Below are 21,273 nucleotides of genomic sequence, written 5' to 3'. Positions count from 1 at the left end.
GTCATTGTGATTGTCCACCAAGCCCTCCACATCTGATGCTTTCTAGAATATAGGGCAGCAGTGTCCTCAGGTTTTTTCCTGAACATCCTAAAGGTGTGCCTTGGTATTGCTATTTCTGCAGGTGAGATTGGATCCCTCCCAACTGCTTGCAGAAGCTAACTTGCTGTGGTAAATGAAGTTTGTCAAGGTAGTGGCCATTTGTGATGGTAGCCCAAATGAATCTGTTGTAGGCTGACTTCTCAGCATGCCCTTACCAAACATGTCTGCTTCTAGAGGTTGTTGACTCAAGTATCCATTTAGCTACACAGAGATCAGGAGTGGGAAAGGATTAACTCTGGAAAGCCGTTTCAGTTCACATATAACCTCAGTGCAACAGCAGCACTTTTGGAACCTAACCCTTGCAGACGCAGGTTTAAAAATTGCTCAAGGGAAAGCCTTGGAATTGTTTATAAAACAGATACTGCAAATCATCTGCTTTGTTTTAAGAGCAGAGTTGCTGATTTTTTTTAATTCTTTGAAATTCAGCCTGATGGTTCCTGGAATTACTTGCAAATGAATTCCACTGTGGTTTAGTATCATCAGTGGGAAGAGGAGTGTGAAGCTGAGCAAATCTCTTGCCATCTGGAATGTAACCCAAGCACCTGATAGTTCCATTCTGAGTCCCCTCAGGAAGCTTACAATTATATAAAATGTTTAATCAAAGCTGTTATGCCAAGTATAACTGCAAAGCTGACATCAACATAGGAAAAGTAAATGGCTCCATATGAGCTGTTCTTTTCACTAGAATTTTTGAAAGACAGGAAGAAAAGATAATGCCAACTTTGCTTCCTTTATCTGTTAGTTACTGAAACCACCCTTTTAGTAAACAGTGTCCTTTGGCTCTACAATGTTATTGCCACTTTTTTTTAATATCAGAAATAATTCCCATGTATATATGGCTTTTTGTCATTAAAATTGAATGTTTTTTCAGTTGCTTAAGACATGCTAATTTCTCTAGCCTTAACAGTTAATCAGACAAAGGTGCCTTAAACCCAACTGGCTTAATGTGCATATTTTTATTCTTTATTCAGTTCTTTAACAGAAAACACTGATATATTAGAAGTGGTGATTAAAAAATGAACAGATCTGATAAGCAGTCTTCATGTAATCTGTATTTGAAATAGAAAAATGATACTCAGATATTGCAAATACTGTATCAGATTTGGGAGATGATAAAAAAATCCCATTTGTTAAAAAAGTTCTATGTAAAAAAAAGTTTAAAAAGTTCTATGTTAAAAAAAGTTCTATGTAATTTAAAAGTATTTCTTAAAATATTTTTTGAATGTATGTCTGTGTAAGGTGAAATTTTATTTATAAAACTCTTGGAATATAGGCCTTGGGAACAACACTTTTTCATAACAGCAAGTGATATTTTCAATAAATTTAGTTGGGAAATTGTTTGCATGAACAGCCTTTCACTAAAGCTCAGTTTAAAAATTATTTACTCAAAAGAATAAACTAAAAAAATTTTTTGAACCTCACTTTCTTTTAAGAAAAAATGTAACCATAGATTTCCAAAGCAAAATATAAATTAATGAAAAAAAAATGCTAGCATAAGAGAAGTGATTTTGTGGAATATTTTTCTTTATGAAATGGAACTTTATGAAGCACTTAACTTCAGATATTAGCTACTTCAGATTATTTAAAAATTACTACAAATTAACTGAAAATGCTTAAAGAAAAATCTGAATCTTGTAAATACTTCCTGAAATAATTGTAAAATATAGAATATGTTTTCTGAATTTTCCTTATTTTTGTTTGCAGTTTATGTCACAAAATCTTATGGTATTGGGATTTGATCCTCCAGAGCAAGTCTAAAAACGCTAAGAAGTTTTATGTCCAGTTATACAGATAAATTTCAGCTAACCTATTATTTATATAGCTGTTTAAATAATTGCCTTATTATTAATATGCAGATTTCATATAGTGATAAATATGCCATCAAATGGTGGTGTTATCAGCTGAGGTTTTGGCTGCTGTGTTATATCAAGTAATTATTAAAATATAGATATGAGAAATTCCAATTCAGAATAATGAAGCTTCTCTGGTACTTTTTAGCATTGTAACACACTTTGGCATTGGCAATTATTTTAAAGATGTGAGAAAGGAATATAGATTTCGTGTTCTCAAAGCCACTAAGGAAGCTACAGATTCCTTAAAGCTAAAGCTTTATTATGCTAACAAAGTTAATAGGCCATTTTGACTCTTTGAAGAATATCAGGATATGCTTAAAGGACCTAGTTAGAGATAAATTCATAATCCCAAAGGTCCCACACATAAGGAGCAGGTTCAAATACCTCTGTACCATCTGTCACTTCTACGGATTCAGTTCCTTTTGTTGCCTTAAGGCATCCAGCTTGGCCTTTGTAAGTGTACAGTGCTCACTGAATGTGGTGAGTATTGGCTGGCAGGAACCTCCCAAGGTCATCGAGTCCAGCCTGCAGCTGCCTCAAGCAGGACAGTCACCCACCTCACAGATCAGCCAGCTTTGCTTAGCTGAGTCTTGAAAACTGCAAAGGAAAGGGTTGCACAGCTTCTCTGAGCAGCTTGTGCTGTGTGAAAGTTTCTCCCAATGTCCAGCCCGCATCTCCCAATGTGTTGCTACAAGATGACATCATGTGGTTACATTGTCTGTCTCTATCGGGAAGGGTTTTGTTCCATCACATGGATACCTACCCATCAACTAGCTGTGGGGTTTGCCAATCTCTTCTCCTCTGCAGGTGTTGGATAAGATGGCAGGTGTTGCTAAAATCCTTTATCTCCACTAATAAGCAGTGAAGGCATAGCACCATGACTGACTCTTAGAATTCCTTGAAGGAAGGCAGAGAAGGAATCCATTCAGAATGAGGAGCAGATGCAGTAGTGACTCTGTTTCACTTTCTTGGGTACCAAGGGACTCTTTACCTTATCAAGAGGCAGTTTGGTTCAAGGGGGAACGAGCTTGGCTAGATCCCCACCATGTGGTGGATAAAGTGTACCATCTCAGCGAATTTTGAGCAGGAGATTGACATGAAATTGTCTAAGCCTTTACTCAGCTCCCTGGGAAATTACATTGGCCTAATTAGTGGTATACCAGATCTTCAGTTACCACCATGTCTTTCTACCTACTCCCATTTCTTTGATCAGGAGGCTGAAATTTCTGCTAAGCTAGGCTAATAGCAGGCTTATCCTGCTGCTTTTAGGGTTACTTTTATTTCAGTCAGTGTGAACTCTGAAGACAAACTAACAACTTTCAGAGCAGCTGGAGAAGGTACATTAAGTACACCTATACTAAAAAGGAAGAGGGCTACATTAACAGGCTTTCAAAGAAACCTATACACACTGAAGGTATGTTAGCACTTACCTGTCATGAAGCTATATTTGAGAGGTACCAATATGAATAGAAGCTTTTAACTGCCAAGAATTTGAAAGTTTAAGCTAGTTAATTAGAAGAAAAAGAACAAAAAAAAAAAAAAAAGTGTGTGTGTGTTTCAAGTGCTAAAGCTTGCGCAGGAAAAATGGAAAATCTCAAAAATTGAGTGGTTCTCTGTGTCATTTTTTTAAATGTAAAGCACCTGATTGCCATGTCAGTAAATATCCATTAAATGATGCAGAAAGTAAATGCTATTATTTCTCCTTTTCATGTCTCTATGCCCTTTCAGAAGGTCTCCAAAGACTTGTGAAGTGACCCATTCATCTTAATGAGATACTGCCAAGCAATAAGAACATTTGAGGGACATGGATACTGATAGAAACCTGGGATGTCTCATGGCTTCATCTCAGTGGGTCTTCTCATTTTCCCTTCTTTAGTTTCATCTCTTATGAAGCTTGCTGGTAATTAGAGCATAAAGCTTTATATTGAGATAAACAACTGGGCAACATTACATTATTTTTTCTGCTGTTTTAATGTTTTATAAGACTGCTGTGTGTATGTGCATGCATTGGAGCAAGGAAAAAGGATTTGATTTATTTACCATTAAAAAGTCAAATAAAACACCTGGGAAAATATTTCTCAGTATTGCACAAAATATCCTGAAGAAATTAGTGGGAAAATCAGAATTTTAGTTTCACTTGCATGGTATCTTTATGCAGTATCTTTTTGCTGACATTTACACAAGACAATGCGAGCTGTGTAAGAAGCTCTAAATGTTTTCATTGGTAAGAAAACTTCAATCACTAAAAGGACCTCAGCTTAGAACTGAAGTATGTTTGCAGGCTGCCCCATCTTTATTGTTTTTGTTCTTCAAGTTTCTGTCTTTACATTCTCTTTTTTGTTATGCTGTTAATAACTATTTTCTCCTAATAGGCAATTATTTTTTATTTGTAAAATACTAGAAATATGCTAAGCAATCAGTAAAGTGATTTTACATCTGTCTGTAACTACTTTCATTTCTAGTGCCCTTTCTTTTAACTATGATTTCAATCCTTTTCATTTAGCTTTACCACCTGCAACTGATTCCTTGAATTCTATTCAATTTACTTCATAGCCTTATCATATTCCTTGACAGTCCTTTGTATAAAACATGCTGTCATTTAAATTATGAATGATTCTATTGCTTCTTTGTAGCACTTTTCTGAGTTTTACAGGGTACACCTTCAGGTAAAATAAGTTTGACCTTGTTTCATGTGATCAAAGAGCAAGCAAGACTTTAACTGGAATTAAGATCAGCTTCATCTCTTATGCTGCCGACAGCAAGGTTACAATGTCTGGATTGTTCCTTACAAAATAAGGTCAAAGAAGTCAGTTTCTGAGTCCAATATTGAAACCTCCTGTTTTCTAAACGGCTGTGGCGACTTGTTTATAAAGGAAATAATACAAATAGGAAAAAGGAAATAATATAAAATAAACTAAATATCTTGCCAGGTATTCTTTTTCACCTAATCCTGCCAGTTGATGGTGGTAGGAGTTGAATCAGCTTTTCTAGACATGTTGGATTCAGTGCTGAAAAGACAAATATCTGAGGTCATAGGATCAGTTGGGGGTTTTGAAGCATTTAAGCCCTCTCATTATCTGAAACAGTCATGTGCCTTTTTGATTCATATTTAGCACATCACAGCCATTTGTTTCAAGAGATGGAAGGACTCAATAGAGCAGTTCCTAGCTAAGCAAGCAGTTGTAATTTGTATTCACTTTATTTAGTTAATATAACAGAACTTGTAAATTGGGGTTTATGTATGGGGATTTTGCTCTCATAAACTTCAGACCCTGATAAGAACTTGAATTCACCTAAAAATTCCTTGGAAATTTTTTGGGAATCTAGAACCATATGGTATGGATTGAAAAACTTGAAAATCTTTAGGCCATGATTTTCAAGCAATGTATAGCTTTTTAACAAAAATATTACACCCTTCTATTCCATTGTATCGAGGATCAATTACCTCATCCAATCTTGTCCCAAGCTGGACACAGAAAATAATGGTCCTCTTTTATGTTTTGCTTCCACCCACTGTGTACATTTCTTAGGGAAAATCCTGAATTTTCAAGAATGCATCTTGCCTTGTCTTCATGAATAATTTTAGTATGATGTCACCAAATGGAAGAGGTTAAAAATAAGTTATATAGGAAATCTTACCAGTAAGAAAATGCAGTTTTAACAAAGGCTATCAGAGGTGGAGCTTTATTAATACAGTGAATTATTGCTAAACCTCTTATTGCAGAGAAAATGTTTTAAGTAAAGTATTTTCCCACTTTAGCATACAGATATTTGAAAATGCATTACAACCTACACTGAACACTGTATAAAAAAAAAAAAACATCAGAAGTAGTTAACACATTAAAAATATAACTCTTTAGGCCAAAAACTTCTAGAAACCCTGGGTTTTTTTCCATTTTAAGGATTAAAGGGATTTTTCATTGCTTGAAAGAATTCTTATTTCAGGCCATCTGCCCCTATTGCTTTTTTGGGTTTTATTTGGCATCTAGACTAGTATCTCTCTTCCTGTAATTAGGATTTTAAAATTTATTTGTCTTCTGGTTCCAGTAGATAAAGATAGAATTTTTTCTGAAAATGATATTATTTTTTCAGGGGTGCACATAAATCTTCTTATAAAATGAAGAGATAAATACTAAGAGTTTAGTGAAATAAAGCATATGAAGACTTTAGGGTTAACATCTTGGTCTCCATTTATAGCTTTTGCTGCTGTTCAGTTGGGACTTCTTAATCTTCTGTGAAGAAATATTCACATAAGTGCTCTGACAGAAAAATCTTTACCACTGTGTATTTTGGTTTTGAAAGTTGTACAGGCAGAGGTGCTGATATTCAGAAGCTGTTCAAAGGCAGCTGGTGGAGACTCAGGTACTTGTGAAGCTTGAGGCCCCTGCTAGATGCATTAAAGAGCCTCTAGTCTGCACACCCTCTTGCAGGTGTTCTCTGTGCCAGGGTAGTTTCCCCTCTGAGGTCAGAGGTGCTGCATTTCAGGCTGATGCAGATGAAATCAGCCCAGGTTCTGAGCAAACTCTGATCCAGACGTTGCTTAGAGTTGGACATTGCAACATGTGCTGAGCCTGCTTTCAAGGAATGCACACTCTTTCAGCAAAGCTCTTTACCTGGGACGTGTGCTCCTCTCATGCCACAGTTTCCTGCGTGGCTTTGTCTCAAAATACAGGTGACAAGTGCTGTGTGTGTGTTTGTGCACAACTGTGCATCACTAGGAAATTTCCCAGTCTGTCATTAGTGGTTCTTGATCTCTTGCAGGGAGGCTTCACATGAGAAAATTGGCAAGTCATAGGGTGTATTGAAAATCAATATCTAACGGTGTATTTCTGTATTAACAAATTCATAGTGCTTTGCTGGAGGCCTGCAGATACCAATAGTTTGGGGGTATTTTTTGCCTTCTTTACAGGCAATGAACTCCAGAATCATGCATTAAAGAGTTATGAATATAACCCTGTCTAAGTTTCACTTAATACCTGTTTTATTTTAATGGTTTGAGACTTTTGTTTGATTTTTTTGTTCTTTCTCTTCAGGAAATTATTTCCATGGGTGCATATGTTTTTTCCTTTAAAATGTTATTCCTCTCATGCTACAGCAAAGGATGTGAAATATTTCTCATTTCACTTGCAATAATAATTCTTTTTAGACAGAATTCACAGACCCACCAGTTCTAACAAAATCATGCACTCTGTCAATCTTCCTCCTTAGAATGAAATTGCTAAAAAATTGCCAAAATATTATTTGGTGAGAGATAAAAATAGTCTTATTAATTGGACTATATGAGTACAGTACCTGTAGCCATCAGGGCTTTTAACTATAAATAAAAAATGGTGAGACTTCCTGTATTTTGCCACTTAATGACTTTTTCTATTCCGTCTTTGAAGATAATAATAATAATAATAATAGATAATAATAATAGATAACAGTAATGATAATAATTTATAGAAAGAAGTAAAATACATTTTTTGAGCTGGTAAATGGACATAACTGTTTGATTATGTGAATATTGGCTTATAATTCAATTTTTTAATATAATTTGAATATGTATTGACTGTATTTCTTAATGGGAGGTAGCAGCAGTAGGCATCCATGAAGACTGACTTAAGAGAGAAAATGTGTTGGAGAAAGACTGTTCTGTGTTTGGGGTTGAGGTACAGTGGGTCTCAGGAAAACTAAGTTGAGAAAGACCCTGGAAACACTGTTTCAGAGCTGTCTACCAAGTACTTGATCATTTGGGCTATAAATTATACGTAACAATTATTTAGAATATATTTAGGAAAAAAAAATCAATTTGTCATTTGCTCTTCAAAACCTCCCCATACAAATTGGAACTAATGATTTGGTTTTTTTTTTTTCAAAAGACAGTTGATTGTACTGCCTGATCTGAGAGGATGCTTCCTTCCTGCTTGAATAGTAAGAACCAATTTCAGTAGTACTGGGTTGGAGTGGACAAATAGCTATTCTTCCTGAATGAATTCTCAAGAGAAAGACAGCCTAAAGCATTAATGACAGTGAATTATTCATCTTTTATGGTTTTTATTTACTTATGATAATTTAAATTCTTTGTCTATAAATTTTCATCCCTAAAGTGTAAATCAGTTTTGAATTCATGTGTTTTGGTAAGAACATAAAACTTGATATACCATCCTACCAAAAACTGCTTCTTGAGAGGTAAATCTCTCTGACAGCTCTTTTGCTTCTGACTGCAATACAAGCTGGAATTTACTTCAGAAAGTGTCATTTCAGAGATGTCAACCTAGCTGCTCCTTCATTTATCAGCACTCTGAAGTCAACAGTTGTCTCTTGAAAAAAAGAGCAAGAGGAAATTCAGGATAAATTAATCTTTTTTCCCTTCCTCTCAAACTGAAGATGTTGAGATGATGCTGCAAGATTTATATCTCTGTTCATTGCTTTAGTAAACTTAACACCTTCAGTGCCTTCTTCCAGGAATAGGATTTGTTTCTTCTGCAGTCTTTGCTTGTTGCTTGCTGCAAGACAAGGTTTGTAGCTATGAGGTTCACAGCATTGTTCAGGGAGCACTTTGGTGAGAGCCTGGACTCAGTTCTACGTGTAATTAAATGTCTAGTGGAATAGGATCTTGATAGCTTTAAGTCAACTAAGCTAAACTGTGCTTCTACACCTCAGTGCAGTCACTGCTGACTTTGGTATTGGTCTCTAACAGTGGCTTCCCCATCACCTTGCAGTGTTTAGCATCACCTGTATGTTAGGCAGATTTGCTTGAGGCAGCCTGACAGCTCAGTCTGTAGGTCACGTTTGCTATTAGGTTACATCAGGTAGAAAAGGTGGGGTTATTTTTGTTTGGTTGGGTTTTTTCACATGGATGTATATTTGCAAATGTAGCTGAAGAAACGTGTTCTCCTGTTCTGGAGAGATTGTTCCATTACTGAAGCTCATAGAATTCAAAGAACAGGGAATTTAGAATTTGAAGCTATGGGAAGAAAATTCAAACTCTCTTTTAGGTACTGCATTGATAACCTGATTTTGAAGGAGGCAAAGTACCTTTTACTTTCACTTGTAGCCAGTCTTCAGGAAGAAATTCAGTACTTGTTTCCCCATTCATGTTCTTATTTGACAGCCTTCTTGCTGCGAGTGAACTCTGGCAACTGGTAGAATAGTGGGGAGAAATGGAATTAAGCATTTTGGTGACTCCAAAAAGCACAAGATTATTGATCCTAATTTCCCCTTCACTGCTGTGGTCCAGAAGGCGACTGATGTTCTCTGACTCTTCATTAATAAATCCTATTGTGACCAAGTCCTATCAAAGACAAGCAGATTTCTTTTTCTTGAGAAAATTAAAAAGCTTCTCTTCTTCATGTCATCGGATGACATGGTTTTCAGGTGAGGAAAAGGTTGTATTTCACACAATCTCATCAAATAGGCTGGAACTACTTCTGCATCTAAATGGAAACAGAAAGCATATAGCCATTGCTGATTACTGGCACAATATAGTGGCAGGAATGAAATGGATAAGTGTGTATAAGTGAGATCATTTGAAAATAATTTTTAATTGCTTTGTTTTATATAAAAGTGAAATAATTATTTCCAGAATATGCCTTTAGGATATGTTGGTGCTTTTCATGCTACTGAGTTCAGCTGTTATAATAAAGGATTTAGCATTTTTGCCTTTCAGTCCAATTAGTTTTTATTTTTTTGCTGTTTTCAGCATCCAGAATGTAACCATAGTAACTGTAAAATTCCTGAGGAGGAGACCAAATTATTATTACTGGACACTAGATTTTTTTTTTCCATAAATAGTATTCACTGTAAAATTCAGTAATTTAAGCTCACTAGGATTCATTCTATAACTTAATATTATCAGACAGTTTTTCAGCCCCTTAGAGGACATTTAATTATTGCTGTTACTAATTTTTTTTTCTTGGTTTGTGCTGTGAGGGGTGGAGATGTCTTACTTCAACTTAGCAGTTTTTTAAGCAAAGACTGTTGCTTTCTTTCCCACAGTTTGCCACAGTGCATTAACCTCGATGCATTAACCAGGATGTGCTAACCAGACCTCACATCCACTAGACCTGGAATTAGTGCCTTCCTGTTGAAAATTTCTCCTAGCTGTGGTTATCTAAGGTTCTTGCTGTCAGGGCTTATCTTATGACAAGTTCCTCTTGTGGCCTTGGCAGTGTTTTGAGACAGGCAACTGTGATCTTTAAGTACTTACAACCTTCTATGTAGAACTTTGAAGTCATGGTCTGCAGCCTGATTTGTGTCATCCAGCCTAAAAAACCTCCTTCAGGTTTCCTGTACTCTACAATTAAAAAAAAATAATTCTTTAAGCTTTAAAATCTTCTGAACTTCAGAAAGTACTAACCTTCAGAGTTCTTTAGTTTCTTATAGAAGGACCACTGCTGGGAAATTGATGTCTCATATCTGCAAAACTCAAATCAGTATTCAGTCACAAATCACCAACTTTATGCCACATATGGTTAGTATCCATTTCTCATCATGGAATTTGTCTAGATGCTGATACTAGTTAGGTAGAAAAAATGAATGAATATGCATCCCAAAGGAAAAGCACTTTCAGTCTGAACACTTATAGGTGTTAAATTTCACTTCATTAAAACACACTCATATTATCTGGATGAACAGTCAATGAATAAAAGAAATGAACTGCTGTGTGTAACATTCAAAATATTTCCAATAGGCACTGAATTCAGAGTCAGTTATTTTCCATTTTCTAAATAGATGTTTATTGCCCATGTTCCTCTGTTAGTAAATAAATCACTTTTCTTCACAGTATAGTAGTAATGCCATATAGGCCATCATGCAGCAACACAGGGTATGGTAGATAGCAAAAAAAGATACTTAAATCAGAGGTGCTTTGAATTCTTTTCTGAAGAACAAATTTTTGATGAAACACAGAAATGTACAGGTAGGAAAATATGTAATCTTCTTCATCTTTGTATTTATAAGGTATGGCTGTTACAAATGGTTTAGTATTTTGATAGAAATGACAATTTGAAAGAAGTTTTTCTGCTTTATAACTAGTAGTTACTAGAAGTATCAATGCATTTTACTTCCTTATCTGAAGGAGAGTATAAGGAAAGCACAGATGATGGGGAGTATACTAATAGAAGTACAGAAGTCTTTGAAGTAGACACAGTAACTCTGACCCTATGTATGAAGTTTTTAAGTCCTTGAGGTACAAAAATGTAATAACCTATTACAACACTCCTATATTTTCTACCCTTTCCCGTGTTCTATACTGGAAATTGAGTCTAAAATAACCGGTTTTTCCCTTCTCCCAAAAATTACATACATTAATTGTGAAGTTTGATAAATTTCCAGCAGCCTAAAAAATGATAAGCTGCTGTTTGGTGTCCAACTATATTGTGAATCTCCATGAGAAAGGGTTCAGTGAAGCTCTCGTTTCTGTCCCCCCGTCCAAGCTCTTACACTAAGGGCAGCTCTGGGTGCATCTTTGCACTGGGAATGCAAAGGCTCCGTGTCTGTGCCCCTGCTCTGCCAGGGGTGGCCCTGAGGCTGACTGATAGCACTGTGTGCCCCTGGTTTCACTGCATGCCTGCAGCAAGGCTGCAGCCGCGGCTGTCAACCTCACCATGAGAGCCACAAGATCAGGCTAGACACAGGGGGAGCATGCACCCACCCTCCTCCCTCAACAAAGCTCGTTCTAAAAAGAATCTCAGTAAGCCACATTCTAACCCAGAAGGTGATTGGGAAGCATTAACTGTGATTGTGTGATTCAGGTGTTCCCTGGGTAGCTTTGATAGCTCTTCCTTGAGTCATTTCTGGTTTTTCACATGGTTCTGTCGGAAGGATCCTGTGCAAAGCTCTTGATAGAGAAAATGTAATTACAAGTTATTATCAATTTTGGGAAGTTGTTTGTATGATACTTTTAGATTATTCCCATTCTGTCTAAGAAAAGTAGTGCCTCCCCTATACCTTTACTGCTTAGTTCAGTAAGAACTAAGAGAGAATATAAAATTTCTTGCCACAGTGATGCAGAATTCTGGCAACATGAGTAAAAAGAAGTATAACATGCTTTCAGTCATTCAGTTTGAAATTAATTAAATCAAACTGCAAAACTAATGAAAGAGCAGGAATTAAAATAAAATCTATTAATGACTGCATCTTCACATGTTCTTGTTAAGCACAGTCCCCAATGAACCAGCTATGGTCTCCTGTAACATCAAGAGATTCAAAGGTGTTCTTTTGAAAAAAGAAAGTAGCAGGCTTCTTCCATGCATGAATGTCCAGGATACATACTGGGCACTGCTCAGCCACACAGCCCTGTGAGACACATCTGGAGTGCTGGGTTTTGTGGTGAGCTCCCCAGTACTGGAAAAACATGGACATACTGGAGACACAAAAATTATTAAAGGCTTAGAGCCTGTGTCACATAGGAGGACTCGGAGAGATCTGGGACTGTTTAGTCTGGAGAATAAAAAGCTCAGGAGGGGACTTATCAATGTGTAAAAATACCTTTGGGAAAAAGAAGATGGAACCAGATCCTTCCAAGTGCTGCCCAGTGACAGGATAAGGGCAATGAGCACAGTGGGGAATAGAAGGAATTCTCTTTAAACAAACAAAACCCCCTATTATTGTGGGCATGGTTGAACACTAAAATAGGTTGCCTCAAGAGGTTGTGGGGTCTCCATCCTGAGAGATACTCAGAACTTGACTGGGCATGATCCCAGGCAACCTGCTGCAGTTGATCTTGGTTTGAGTGGGAGTTTGTGTTGGGTGATCCCCAGAGATCCATTCTAACCTCAGCAAGCCTGTATGTTTACTTTAGCCTTAAAAGGGATTATGAAGGTAAGACCTAAGAGTTAGCCAAATAGCTCTGCGTCATACAGACCCACTTTTCATTCAGTGTTGAGCTTTTTGTAGCATAAATAGATTTTCTTCCATTACCAGGAAATGCTTTAAAGGTACCAACGCAGGTGATATGGGAGGTAGATGCTGTTCATTGTCCAAATGCAGACTCAGTGCCAGAAAACACCAAAATAAACTTTATTTTTCTGTGATTATTAAAAGATTCCATCTATGCATCAACAGAAGTGTATGAGCAGTTTTGGGTAACCATCACCAAAGTGCTTTCTCAGCTGGGTTACTTTATACTGTATTGATCAGGTCTGGTGCTGTTTGTTTTTGTTTTTTTCTTCTACACGAACAGCTTGAAACAAAAATTAAATGCAAAATTCTCCCTTAAATAACCAATTTCCACTAGACATATGATTTGTAATGATTTTTTTTAAATTAATGTACAGGATGGTTTGCAAGTATGAAATTATACTTAATTCTTGTTCTGTAGGTTTGTCAAGAAAATTTCAGCGCAAGGTTGTTGCAAGAAACAAAGATTAATTTGGGTGAGAGTTTGATGTCCTTTTCTCAAAATTTACGAAGCAAATTATTTATTTTACAAAATGTGACAGTATTAGTAGGCTTTAATAAAACACAAAAACACATAAGCAAACCTAGGCTACTGTACATAATTTTAAACTGAGAAAAAATTTCAAGTGCTTTGTCACAACAAGGTCAATTCTTCTGAACTGGGATTAGCTAATCAAACAAATCTTCAAGTTATTACCAAAAATATCCTATCTCTGTATACATTCTACATGAGTCTGAGGATGTGGCTGCATGTCTGAGTTGCAGATACTGGCTAAATGATTTTGAGTGTTCTTTTACTAAAGAATTTGAACAGTAAGTGCTTTAGTACTGCCAGAATGCTATGATCTAACATCTCAATTACATTCTAAAGGGAATAATAAAAAAATTCGAACAAATAAATTTACATGGAGATTTAAACCTTTCTCAAATATTTATCGAATAGGGGAAACCCTGCCAATTTTTACCAGGAAATTTATTGGAAAATAGATATTTAGGAGCTCTTATTTATCAGAAAATTCCAGGGAAAGGCTCCAGTCTCCCAAAACCTACGCAATACAAAAGGAATCGTTGAGCAAATTTCCCCTTGCTGCGTGGACTCGTTGGATGTTGTCACAGTAACAGTGCATTTAAACACAGCAAACATGCAGAGGTTGCATGGATATGCTACCATTTCTAAAAATTGAAAATAAAAAAAGGACATCTCCAAATTAATAAAAAACAAAATTAAGAAGAATGAGCTGCTGAAGGCATAGTGGATCTTGGACACTCCAAACCTCCCACAGGACAGGTCTACACAGGGCAGTGGAGCACATCTCCAGCAAGTGCTGATGAAGCTTGTCCAATGCCAGAAGTGATACACTTGATGTGTGTTAGTACTGCCCTGGTGCTCAGGTGCAGCTCTGAAAATATGCCATGGATAATTCTTGATGTAATGTGTTAGCTGTCAGTAACTTGGATGGTCTCAAACTGAAGAGTAGCACAGAACAAGCCAGGGTTTTGTACCTAAGTTAAGAAAATACATCCCTGCTCCTGGCTACCTACCTACCTACCTACCACTGAGGTAATTTCATAGAGTAATAATATACAGTTTAAAATAGCAAATGCAAAATAATGGTTAAATCTAAAAACACTTGGAGAACTTTTCCACTCTCTCTTCCTTTTTGCTATAAAATCTTACAAGGGCAGATTAGAAGCAGAAGTTTAAAAAAATACAGAATTCTTTCCCGAAAGCCAAAAATCATAGAAACTTGATCTTCAACCTTCTGCTCTCATGAGTCCCATTCTATTTGTAATATGCAACTAAATGCCTGTCTCAAGGCATAATGCAAACTGTCATAGCATCACTTTTGAGTAAAAGACTATTTATTGCTTTTTACACATGACAAGAGAAGGTCTGTCGTGTGGGAAATGGTACTTTGTGTCAGTTCTAGCCAAGCTTCATCTGATCAATTTTAAATAAGTAGAATTGACATCTATTGTGATTAGGTTGCAAAAACAAAACAAAACAATTTAAAAAAATTACTTGTTACTTTCTGAGCAAATCTAAAAATACATTTCTTTGTATCATCTTATTTGTATTGTGCCTTGGCCTCCACCAAAAATTAACCCAAAATCTCCCCTTCTTTTGCTTCATGTGCTCTGTATTTCAGGTGCTTTTAAAATTTTTTAAAATGTCGTATGCTTTTTCAGACATCTTTTTAATGAAGAACTGAGAAGAGCCATGGAAAAAATATAATTCCATCATTGATGTCAGCAAAAAAGCATAGTTTTTATTCCTACAGTTGCAATAAATTATGTTGCATTTTCTCTCTTCTGCTGGAAGAACTAGTGCTTTTATATTCTCATTGTCATCTTCCCTTTTTCTGTTTGGTTTTGTGTGCTCAGCCAGCGTGTGTTGCACTTGCTGCTCTTCTGCCCTGATCCTGCAGATGGGACCGCCAGTTAATTTGTGTTTCATTTTCCATGCACACCCTGTAAACTGCAGGTTTTCATCCAGTTGATGGAGTGCAGAGGGGCAGCTCCATGGAGCCCTGCTGAACACAGGGTGAAGCTGCAGTGTCCGAGTGCTGCACAATATTTGTTACCAGTTTTCAGAATGGGGCTGTGCGTAACCCGCCCGGTTTTCCAGTCTAGTGCCTCTTTTCATTTGAGTCTTTCTTAATACTTTTTAATTATATCAATAAGTGATACCATAATTAAAACCTGAGTAGATCAACAGTGCCTTTGTGTAATCTCTTAATCCTGTACTAATATTAGACACTGCTCTTTTTTTCAAATTCTCTGTTCAATGTGTCTGGGCTAGTTCTTAATTTACTCTAAAGATTAGCCTGGGTACACCGACCTATGAGTGCTTCCCAGCAGTCAGTTGACTACTTTCTCAATTCATCTTTTACATGATTTATTGCTTGCTGAGAGAGCCTAATTAAATCTAATGAACTGCGGGCATACATCTATTGGAATATTGACATTTTATCACCAATTAGTCCATATTCCTTATCTTATTGTGCTCTTGGCTGGCTTTATATCACTTTACTTTACAGCATTAGGAAATGCTTCTTCCTCTGTTTTTCAACATACTTGTTTTCAATTAAGGCATTGAGGTACCTTATTTGGAAAATAGAAGATCTACATGTCAGAAGGTAAGTACAGGGCGTAAAGATGTATGTAATTGCAAGGCATAATCATCTTAAATTTTCTTCTCCTTTTCTTTGTTTGTATTCTCTCTTTTTCCAAAAATACATCCCACAGTTTGATAAATTAGGTTCCTGTATGCAAATCTACTTTCAAGCTAGAATTGCTTTCTTTGGTCCAAACCATTTTGCTACAAGCAACTCCTAATGATTTTGACTGTAATGTCTTGCTAAACTGCAATGCACGTGTTGCATTTGGAGATACCGCTGGAGAAATGACTGTTCCCTCACTTCTTGTTCTGAGTGTCTTGCACCAGTAGGTATCTTCAGACTTCAGAAGAGTGACTCTGCAGCACACAGCCGCACTGAAGGCATGGGGGGCTGTTGTGGAAAGCTTGATTCAGTGTCAGAGCTACTGTAGGGTTAGGTAATGCCTGTTAGCTCTCTGTCTCTGCAGCTGGTCACCAGTGAAGAACAGCAGCAAAGCAGATACAGGCAGAAGGGCTTGCCCAACGCCAGTTAGGTTGTATGTTTTTGATCCCTCATGAACTATTTCCCATGCCTCTCAGCAAAGAAAGAGAAGAAAGCTAAGCAGAAGTGAGTGCTTAGTCAATTTTGGCCATCTCTACTGTGTTCTTTGCACCAACTTAAAACTCAGCTGTTTCTGAGACAGGAGGTCCCCATTTATACACTAAACGTCTCTTCACCCAAAACCACTTTGGCCATGTACAACTGACCTCGTGAGAATAGACCCTGACCCACACTCTCTTTAAAGCTGTGCCCAAACACTGTCTGAAAAAAAGCTTGTTGGCAGTGCATATCATTGTTCAGGGAACACTTGCAAAAGATACAGTGTCTAGCTGATCCTTGACCAGTAGAGTTTTCCATGAGTTTTCTTGTATTTATTAATATGTATTTTTCTGTAGAATTTTCTTTGCACAGTTCAGTCTTATGCCACAGTTCCAAGATTTCACTGTATTCCATTAATTTAGGTTGTAGGCTGAAGAAAATCGACTCTTTGCAGAGTAGTGAATGTGGGACTGGGCTACATAAAATTTTGAAAAAGAAAAATAAGTCCAAATGGATATTTTCAACAGTTATAACAGCACTGATATCAGTGAAATCAATGAAAACTACTTTACATGGGCACCATCTTGTATACTATATCTAGTGTTCCAAGAGAAGTCATAATAGATAATCTGCACAATAGCTTTCCATAGTACATGATAGGTTGCATTTATGTCATGTTTTCTGCACACACTGTGATGCTAATTAATTAGGTGCCATACCTATCTACATTTTCTCTTAATTTTCAGTAAGTCTTAATGATGAAATTGTAGAGAATATAAAGTCATCGTATTAAATATATTCTGTTATGGGTAGAGTATTTGCTACATATCAGGAAACCTGCTCACCAAGAATATTATCTATGAACTACAGGATTATTGAGCAAAACAACTTCTAAAATATAAATTAAAAGGCTGCACTGTTGTTCACATTAGAAATACATGGTATCTCAGTGATAAAAGGAATGTCTCTGATCTGCAATGTCAGACCCAAACAAAAGTGATACCTATTAATGAAACACTGAAATGTTGTTTTATTAATAGATTTGGTTATCGGGCTGTGAATGGAGGCACTAGAGGTGCCAGCACATTATTTTCTTTACTGTTTCAGGGAGCAATAACCTCTTCCAGAGGTGCAAAGAGAACAGCAGAGAGTTTAAACTTTAGATTGTTTGTCCCCCTTCAGCAAAATCTATCAGACAGTGTCTGCCCTTGCTGCTTATATATGTCCCTTGAATTCTGCTCCTCTTAACAACCACTTGTGTTGGTGTATGCCAATACAGGTACCTGCCTTATAAATATATTACAAAAAAGATATATTGCTTTGGCTTCCAGAGGGATTTTAAGTCTTAAGTTTCCTTCCTGGAACCATAGCACACGTGTATAAGTATAAATGTATGTTTTTCAAGAGGAACATGGAAGAAACCTTAAAGGTTCTTCAATGGACAGATACTTAGGGTCTGGTGGCAGTGAATATTCTATTCAGTTGCTGCTGCGACCTTCAAAGGAGAAAAGTATGTTACATGTTGTCCCAAAAATAAACACAGTATACTATTTTTTCTAAACACAGTAATTGATCCTTAATGCAGATAAGCTCAGGAAGCAGGTTATTAACATAACCCCAAAAGACTTACCTTTCTGAAACAATAAATGTTTTTATATGTGTATGAATTGACTTCATAACTGTAGCACTAATGACTCTGGATTACAATTATTTGTTTTTGTTTGAGACTTATAGGCAGCTCTATGCAAATTGTAGTGATGATGGAAATTAAATATTCATTAAAAATACCGTTACTGAATAATTCTAGCATAATAAGTAGCCTGCTTCATAATACATTATTATTCTCATAATGGTTGAGCAACTTGTATCACAGATGCATTCAATGAAGTAGCAACAGCAGTGGAGATAGCAGCATAAACATCATGCTCCACTGCCTGCCCTGTGCTAAAGAAATTACAGTGTGGGAGGAAGGAACATAACATTGCAATTGCTGAGACTGACAGCCAAGGAAGTGATGAAGTCTTATGAAATCAACAGCATGTTGGGTACGTACTCTCTAAATATGATGACAGGGTTTCACTAAAAGGTGGACCTGCTATCATTACACATAAACAGAGTTGTTAAGACAGTTTCCAAAAGATCAAGAGCAGCATATATAGTTTTAAATAGATGATAAAAGTTGTTTGAATCTAGCAGATCTTCTAGCACTGTCTCATCCTGTCTCCTACCAGTATAAAGTCTGTGCAATATTTTTTTGGTTTGGATTATTATTCTCATCTGCATCCAAAATATTTTGCAGCCCTGTCTTGTCAGAATGGCACACTGTCTTGATTCCACGTGCTCTGCTGAGATCTTGGCTGTTAATCACCATTTTTGTAGCACCATGTATACAATGCATGTGCTACTTCCAGCTGTAGAGGACATTCCTGGCAAGGCCTGCTAGGTAGCTAGGTAGGGTTTTTTGTTTGTTTTTCTCTGCAGAATGCAGGATTTATAAAATTTTGTGTTTTGTGTAACTGACTGAGTTCATTGTGAGTCATGACAGAAAGCAGGTTGCATTCATTTTTCTGTAAGCTGGTGCATTGCACTGTAGGCAATGTAGGCTGGGCAAAGGGAGGAAAGATTGCTTCTGCCTGGTGCCCTCGCTGGTGTACTGAGTGGATGTGAGCTGCAAAGCTCTAAGTATGCAACTCCCAGAAAGAAAATCTGTCAGCCCACAGCATAAACAATTTAAGGAAAACCTGGTTTTGATTTTGTTCTTCTTGTTCGCCTTAATTTATCAAAAGATTTTGAGAAGTACCTATAAGAAAATTATCTATATAGATCCAACCCAAAGCTGTAGCTAATGTGAGGGTCTCATCATAGATGTGGCTGGAAGGCAATTCCCAATTTACTGAATTTGTACTATCTCAAGCAACCACATGTGTATAAACTTATCAAACTACAAAACCTTGTTGTTCTGGCTTGTTAGAAAGCTTCTGAACTCATAATTGGTAAAAATCAACCTATTTTTGTACCAACACTGTCATTTCTGTTTGCATTGCTTTATCTTCTTTTGGGCTTTCAAATAAAAAAATGTATTAAAAAAACAAAAGAGGGAAAAAGCTAGAAGCACTTTCTTTAAATTGAATTGTCTTTCATAAGTGTGAGAAGCCATAATTAAACACAGTATTCTGGGTCAGGTCTTACCTGTACCTTGCAGAGCAGCACAGTTTTTCCTTCTGGGTATTCCTTACTTGTTATGTTCTGGAATTGCATACAACTTCTTCTTAAATGACTGTATTACTTTGTTCAGGGGAACTATGATCAATTAGCACAATCAATTCTTTGCTCTCCTTTTCTTTCCACTCAGATGCTTAAAGAAGAAATTCTTGTTGATAATTTCCAAGATGCATTTTTGTACCATTACCTTTCATCCTGTTTCTATTATTTAGGCCTTCAGCATCACCTAATTTTCAGTATGATTTTTCCTCTGTCGTATTTTACAATTTTGTGTCACCGCATTTCTGCAGCATGCTTCTTTCTGAAGGTCATTACTACAGATATTAAATAAGACTCATCTCAAGTATGATTCTGAAAAAAAGAACCCATTTCTCTCTAGTTCAACAATTCAATTTTCATCTTCACCTCCCATGTAGTCCAGTCTGTGGCCACATTTGTATTCCTGTATAAGTCCTCTTCTTGTCTGGCTTTTTGCAGATCATTACTGTGCAAGTTTCACAATACTTTTCAAATGAGTGAGAAATTGTACTGATACCCTAGCAAAATATTTATTGCTCAAAATTCATCTTTTCATGCAGCTGCAGATTCTATTCCTATCAAAGTATTTATAGCACATCCATTACCAAAGTCCAAGAATCTGGTGGCAAGCAGAAAAACACACATTTACATATAAACCTCCTCAGAGGACTGCTGCATTTAAACACTGAAAGTCTTTCCTTCATGTATGTAGTTTTGCAAAGCACTTAGGGATTCTTCATACATAAATGCCCAGAAAAGTAAGGGATTATTTGTATTAAGTCTTGTGTAAAACAGAAAGAAAATGCAATTAAATAATGAAATATCTCAAGTAGTTTTGTTTAATGCTTGTTTATACAAAGCTACACATAGAGTGGGAATCACTTTACAATCCAAGTTAAAATGAGTTCTTTCAAAAAACATTTCAATAATAACATAAAAGCAAAATGAAGAGAGTTTAAATTTTTTGGTCTATCTGGTATTTTTAAGGTCCATGACAAAATTGGTTAGTACCATTTTACAGCACAGAGAATAACTCTGCCACCGTTTTCTGTACAGCCCCAGCTGAGAAACAGCTTTTTTCTTCTTTACTTGGTGACATTTTCTTTTTGGTTATTAAAAATAGAAAAGGACAGCTGCATACTTACATGTGCATTAACTTCATAAATTGTTAATCCTGAAAAGACAGGCTGCTCACAGAGGGGGTAAGTTTAATGCTGCAGACTGCCATTCAGTGACTATCACTGTTTCTTTCATTTGAAGTCATGCACATCAGACAATACCTGCTTCTCTATAAATTGAGCCCATTCTCAGGGTGTCCCTTGATACAAGCAAGAGTTTCATTTATTTCTGAAAAAACACTCAAGTAAAAACAATAAGTATAACTGACATGGTTGTCCAGCTTGTGTCCCTGAGTAAAGGGAGTGGGAAGCAGGTTTGCAGCATGTCTTGAAGGTCAGCATGGATGCTTCTCCCTAGAGAGTGTTACCTTCTCTGAG

The 21,273-nt window shown here is 36.6% G+C and overlaps 1 protein-coding gene across 1 annotated transcript in view; it reads left to right on the top strand.

Annotated features, from left to right (window-relative positions):
- KCTD8 (potassium channel tetramerization domain containing 8) overlaps nt 1-21,273 on the top strand; it is a 92,409-nt gene that overhangs the window by 52,098 nt on the left and 19,038 nt on the right. The window lies entirely within an intron of this gene.

This window comes from Motacilla alba, chromosome 4, assembly GCF_015832195.1.
Source record: "Motacilla alba alba isolate MOTALB_02 chromosome 4, Motacilla_alba_V1.0_pri, whole genome shotgun sequence".
Classification (NCBI taxonomy): domain Eukaryota; kingdom Metazoa; phylum Chordata; class Aves; order Passeriformes; family Motacillidae; genus Motacilla; species Motacilla alba.
The sequence above is the reverse complement of the archived record's forward strand: the minus strand, read 5'-3'. Positions and strand labels throughout refer to the sequence as shown.